We start from the raw sequence: 7244 nt of genomic DNA, 5'->3' as shown, positions 1-7244 counted from the left end.
CATATATTTTTAACGAAGTTGGAAAGTGAAAATTGATATTTAGGGAGAAGTAGAGCAGTACAGTGGAGTACGCTCCATACTCCCTCCAGTTGATCGAGTCGAGGCCTGGGGGGTTGAAAAGGCCACATGAAATAGCAATATTGCTTTGTAGATGAATTGCATCGCGAATAAAAAAACAACAACTAGCTAAGTATAAGGAAGTAACTTATATACATGGTGTCAGTGAAATCGTAACGAAATCTTTCAGAGATGATTCAGACCATGATTCTGAGTTGATATGTGGAATTAAGTGAGGAATAAAGTGGAATTTTCCGTCGCAAAAGTATGGAACTGAAAATAATTTAAAAAACACTAACATTTTTATGAATTCTCCGACAGGAAATTCCACTAGATATTAACTCAGAAAATTAAATATGGTCTGAATCATCCCCCTCAGTACTTATTAGTTACGGTGAAACTAACACCCATAGGTGACGTCGTCGTAACGAATACTGAAGGGGGATGATTCAGCTCATTATTCTGAGTTAATATCAAGTGGAATTTTCTATTACATAAGTAAAGCATAGAAAATATAAAAAAAAAAACAAACAAACACGAATTTTGCGACGGATAATACTACTTGATATCGCCTCAGAATCATGGTCTAAATCATCCCCCCTATAGTATTCGTTACGAATTTTTCGCTGTAGAAATTAAAACTAAATAGGCAAGTACCTGGTCTCGACTGTGTATGTAGTCCAAGGAAGGTCATTGACCGGCTAGATGAATGGAAAAAGTATAAACACGCAAAGTGAGCGTGTTAGCGTGTCATAGTCAATGGGAAGACGTATAAGTAAGTGCTTTATCAATTTCATAAATGAGGAACAAAAACTTGCACTTTTTGCATTGACATATTTCTACTACAACCACATAAGCTCGCTATCCCAATTGGGGTAGTCAGAAGAACATCCGTCGCAAGATGAACTAATTACTCACACTTCACCGAGCTTTTTGTTAGACTAACGTGATAGGTGGTGAACCGTATCGCCATATATAATGGTCGAGCCAACTGTGTTAGTGAAAACTGCACTTAAGATAATTTAATAGCTTATTGGGGACTTCAAATACTTACTTGGTCCAAAGACCTTTTAAAATCAAACCCCATTGTTTAACTATTGTGCCTGGAAATCGGAGCCTCAGGGGGGTTATAGTGTTAGGTTTTCTGTAATTTTGTGCGAATTTGTGTTGCTTTCATATGGCAACACTAGGAGAAAGGGTATAAAAAGGCGTGTTTGTCTTTCATTGGGGTTCTTTTGATTCGAGCACGCATCGAAGGCAGACGTACCATTTTGAACACGTGTACACTTGTGTTTGAGCACGCGTGCGTTTTGGAAATTTAGAGTAAGTAACCAATATACTTATTATTTATTATTTATTATTTCAATGGTTGTTTTATTTATAGAGCATGTACCTGAGGCAGCTTTATGTATATCCAGGTATCCGTATGTTAGTTAATGATCATGTTACCGTGGTCTTACTACATTTCAGAAGTGGGATCGTATCCATATGTGTTAATCAGGATACACCGTTTTTGAGATATTTTACTTTGGAAATATATCTGTATAAATACACTTCTCATCAAAAAAATCGAAACACTTCCGTTTTCATTGTTTCTGTCCGAATTTAACACAAAAAAGAATTCATACGATGAAAAAAAATACATAAATGTATAGCTGGCAGTTTGGCCATTACAGTAATAAGCGAAAATTCTAAATTCAAAATTAGAATTTCATTTGTTTATCTTATAAACGAAATGAATCACTGTTTTGAGACAAATGTGTGTTTAGGGTTGGAGTACATTTAGCGTTTAAAAACTAAAAATTGGCGCCTATCCTTAAACTTTTTGTTTTTTATTTCAATACTGTGACTTTGGGACGTCTGAAAAAAGGTTTTTTTTCTAAAACGTATGGATACTTCGCCCACAGAAGCCGCCCAAGTTGTGGCATTGCTGGATTCTGGCCTTAGTCAGCGTGTTGTGGCTGCAAGACTGCATCTAAGCCTGTCATCTGTTCATAGAGTCTATAAACGTTATCGGGAGACTGGTTTGTTCACGCGCCGTTCAGGATCTGGCAGGAATCGGGTCGCTTCTGAGCGAGATGATCGATTTATTGTAACAACTTCTTTAAGAAATCGACGCCTTAACGCTTTTCAACTGCAGCAGCGGCTTCGTGTTGTACGAAGGGTGGCTGTAAGTGACTCTACAATTAGAAGAAGGTTGAAGGATCGTGGACTGGTACCGCATAAGCCAGCAAATGGGCCGAAATTAACTGCAGACCATCGAAGAGCGCGCCTTAACTTTGCACGTGAGCACCTAAATTGGTCATACCTACAGTGGAGCAAAGTTCTCTTTTCTGATGAGTGTAAAATTATGCTGTATGGTAACGACGGAAGGAACAAGGTCTACAGAAGAGACGGAGAACGCTATGCACAATGCTGCATTGAAGAAAAGGTCAGCTATGGTGGCGGTTCTGTAGGTAGGTATGGCCAATTTAGGTGCTCACGTGCAAAGTTAAGGCGCGCTCTTCGATGGTCTGCAGTTAATTTCGGCCCATTTGCTGGCTTATGCGGTACCAGTCCACGATCCTTCAACCTTCTTCTAATTGTAGAGTCACTTACAGCCACCCTTCGTACAACACGAAGCCGCTGCTGCAGTTGAAAAGCGTTAAGGCGTCGATTTCTTAAAGAAGTTGTTACAATAAATCGATCATCTCGCTCAGAAGTGACCCGATTCCTGCCAGATCCTGAACGGCGCGTGAACAAACCAGTCTCCCGATAACGTTTATAGACTCTATGAACAGATGACAGGCTTAGATGCAGTCTTGCAGCCACAACACGCTGACTAAGGCCAGAATCCAGCAATGCCACAACTTGGGCGGCTTCTGTGGGCGAAGTATCCATACGTTTTAGAAAAAAACCTTTTTTCAGACGTCCCAAAGTCACAGTATTGAAATAAAAAACAAAAAGTTTAAGGATAGGCGCCAATTTTTAGTTTTTAAACGCTAAATGTACTCCAACCCTAAACACACATTTGTCTCAAAACAGTGATTCATTTCGTTTATAAATTTTCGCTTATTACTGTAATGGCCAAACTGCCAGCTATACATTTATGTATTTTTTTTCATCGTATGAATTCTTTTTTGTGTTAAATTCGGACAGAAACAATGAAAACGGAAGTGTTTCGATTTTTTTGATGAGAAGTGTATATACATATAGGGTTATCTGAAGAATATTTACATGTTCCAATGTTTTCGAGTTCCAGATTATGCCTCTTGAAGACGAGATCGTTCCACGAAGACGACTGACGAGCCGAGACGAGCCGAGACGAGCCGAGCCGAGCCGAGCCGAGCCGAGCCGAGCCGAGCCGAGACGAGCCGAGACGAGCCGAGACGAGCCGAGACGAGCCGAGCCGAGCCGAGACGAGCCGAGACGAGCCGAGATGAGCCGAGACGAGCCGAGACGAGCCGAGCCGAGCCGAGACGAGCCGAGACGAGCCGAAACGAGCCGAGACGAGCCGAGCCGAGCCAAGCCGAGCCGAGCCGAGCCGAGCCGAGCCGAGCCGAGCCGAGCCGATACAAGCCGGGAGCGCAGCCGGAGAGAGAGCCGGGAGTGCAGCCGGAGAGAGACGTCGCTTCACGCGTCGGCACAACGAGCGACACAGCCAACGACGTCGCGGCGAAGGGCAGGAGGTGCGACGTTCGTCGGCAGCTAAGGGAATAGAAAGGTCAGATAGCCCTACATTTTCATCTAAAGATGTTCTTAATATTGTTGAATCATTAGTTAACTTAAGATCTTAACCTAATCCGACAGCAGTCGCCACATCACATCCTTCCAGTAGTATTATGAACCATGTTACCCGAATTTGGACCCTCATCGAAAAGTCAAAAGATTGATACTTGGTTAAAGAAAGTTAATGAGTGTGCCACTGTTTACGGATGGGATGAGAACAACCGTTATCCACTTCGCAATGCAGAAACTGCAGGAGTTGGCCAAAGTTTGGTATGAAAGCTTCAATTCTATTTTGTACAGCTGGGCAGAATGGCAGCAAAAGTGGTTAGACGCATTTCCTTTTGAACATGATTATGGCCAATCCCTGGAGGATACGCTTAGGCGAAAGAGTAGGTTTGGTGAACCGCTAGAGGTTTATTATTATGAAGAATTAGCCATCGTGAACCGGTGTGACATCGAAGGGAAACGAGCCGTGGACTGCATTATCCACGGATTAAGTGACAACACAATTAGATCCAGCGATAAGCGTTACGATGTACGCAGCCTGATCAACTCCATTTTCTGATAAGTAATAAGGAGAACCAACCGCCGCCCGATCGCTTTCATTTTAATAAAACAAAGTAGTCGACTGAATCCACAGCGGGAAGTAATAATGACAATAGGGATAAATCAGTTAAGACTTCAAAAAAAATTCAAGTTACAAATTATTTTGTTTTAACTGTAGGGAAAAAGGTTACCCGTATCTTAAATGCCCCAAACCTCTGGTCCAATGTACAGGATGTCGTAGGTTCGGTCATAAAATGGAAACTTGCAGAGTCCCTTTTTTTTTGAAAACCGTGATAATCTAGGTAACATTCCTAAAATCATGCGCATACTTACCTCTAAGTCGGGCTCAAAATATTTCAATACAGTTAGGGTAAATGACACCTCTATGATATCGTTTATAGATTTCGGTAGCGAAGTTTCGCTCATAAAACAAACAACGACACTGATTTTGGGGTAGACTTGTGATCAACCCCCGACTCCATTAAAAGTTTTGGTAGTAATTTTATTTTGTCCATGGGCAGGACACAGGTTAATTTATGCATCGACGGTGTTAGTGCGGATGTTTTGTGTCACGTGGTTGACAGTAATCTGCTCAATTGTCCGATATTAGTAGGACAGTCCTTCACCGAACAGAAGCAGGTGCTGGTATTCAAGAATGCCAACGAATTGAGGTTTTATTATGATGATGAATTCCCTTTTGCTAACGTTGGTAGTGGTGATACTGCGAGTGTAAAGGTCGTCTCCGCTTCATGCGCAAGATTGAGTGGAGAGGCGATTATCAGAGCTCGTACTGATGTTGTGATTAATTGATATGTTAGGCTTAGCGGAAGAGTCGTGGGGAAGCCAAACCGAGAATTCACGATAGCCGGCGGGTTATACAAAGTAGAGGAAGGTCAGCTCTTTGTTCATATTACCCCATTGTCAGCTTTTGTTATATTGATGAAGGTGATATTATAGGTAGATGAAATAGAGTTCAGATTGTCAATCATATTTGTACATCACCCACAGACCTCGTTGGCGAGCATTTAGGTATAGAGCCTAAAGATGTTAACTTTAGCAAAAACGCTTGAAGAGCCACATAAACGACGTCTATTTTAACATTTTGAACGAATACAAGCATTGCTTCGCGCAATCATTAGAGGAGTTGGGATGTACAAATATGACTGAAATGAAAATTGAATTGAATATTGAGCGTCCTGTGGTTTACCGGCCTTACATATTGTCGCACAAGGAACGACAACAAGTAAGAGAAATGGTTGGTGAGATGATGAATGCGGGGATTGTACGAGAAATTGTATCGGAATATGCGAGTCCAATTATGTTGGTTCGTAAGAAGGACGGTAAACAAAGGCTCTGTGTTGATTATAGGTTTCTGAATTCAATGACAGTTAAGATAAGGTACCCGATGGCAGTGATTGAAGACGAGATTGCTCGATTAGTGGGGCAGGCCTACTTTATAACTTTGGATCTGGCATCTGGATACTACCAGGTGCCTATTGCAGAAGAATCGAAACCCTTAACTTCCTTTATCACCCCAGACGGCCAATATGAATTTAATCGTATGCCGTTTGGGTTGGCAACGAACCAGCCGTATTTCAAAGGCTGATGAATAAGGTATTGGTTTCGCTAGGTTCTCAGAAGCTACTGCTTACATCGATGACGTATTAACTTTCGAAAAGGATGTAGAAGAGTGTCTGGATAGGTAAGAAAGGGCTTTACAGTTGATAGAAAAGGCAAGCCTTACTCTGAATTTGGCAAAATGTAATTTCTTACAGCAGAATTATTAACTATTTGGGTTATGATATTAGCGCTGCTGGGGTGCGGCCGGCTGACAAAAAGACACAGTCAGTGTTTGATGTTCCTCGTCCCACCAGTCCACATTCCGTCCGCCAATTTCTGGGACTAGTAGGATATTTTCGGAAAATTTATAAGGAGTTACGCGTCTTTATCACATCCGTCGAATAAGTTGCTCAAGAAGGATGTGGAATGGTGTTGGACTGAGGAACAAGAAGCCGCATTTGTTGATCTCAAGAGTAGTCTGATAGATAGGCCAATCTTAGCCATTTACGACCCGACCGCCGAAACACAGTTGCACACTGACGCCAGTGAAGTGGGCGTCAGTGGAATATTGATGCAGCGACGTAATGGAAACGACACCTACTATCCCGTAGCGTACTATAGTCGCCAGACATCTCCAGAAGAGAAAAGGTTTATAAACTTGAGACTCTTGCTATAGGTAGTAAGTTCGCTCAAAAGTTTCGGGTTTATCTTCTGGGTCAGAATTTCAAAATCATGACCGATTGTAGTGCGTTGCGCTCCATGCTTTCCAAACGCGATTTGGTTAGACGTATTGCCCGCTGGTGGCTGTTTTTGCTTTTTGAATATCGTGCTGGCACGAAAATGTCGCACGTGGACCTTCTATTTCGGAACCCAATTGAGGATCTTAGTTCAATGGAAATTGACGCTGGTCTTTACCCGACAGTTATGTCAATCAATGAGGGGGACAGGTTGTAGACTCTTCAATTAGGTGATAGTGAACTGGGTCGCATTCGGGAATTTCTTACCACTGATATTGATGCAGATGGGTTAAAGTACATAACAGAAAACTAATTCAAATGAGGGCCTATTCCACGTAAACGAAAAGTTGAGGTGCCTTTTCACACCCTGTACATCAATCACCTTGGACCTTTTTGTGCGATCAAAGAGAGGAAAACTCTTACCTATTGGTAGTCGTAGATGCCTTTACGAAATTTAAATTTATCAGGCCAGTCAGAAATACCAAAAACAGTTACAACAACGCGAGAATTAGAAGATATTTTCTATACGTTCAGAAACCCAGATCGAATTATTAGCGACCGCGGTACTTTCTTCACATCGTACGTGTTCAAACGTTTTGCTCGGATAAAGGTATTAGACACGTGTTGAACGCAGTT

Source organism: Pectinophora gossypiella, chromosome 16 (assembly GCF_024362695.1).
Source record: "Pectinophora gossypiella chromosome 16, ilPecGoss1.1, whole genome shotgun sequence".
NCBI classification, from domain to species: Eukaryota; Metazoa; Arthropoda; class Insecta; order Lepidoptera; family Gelechiidae; genus Pectinophora; species Pectinophora gossypiella.
This window is presented reverse-complemented; position numbering follows the sequence as displayed.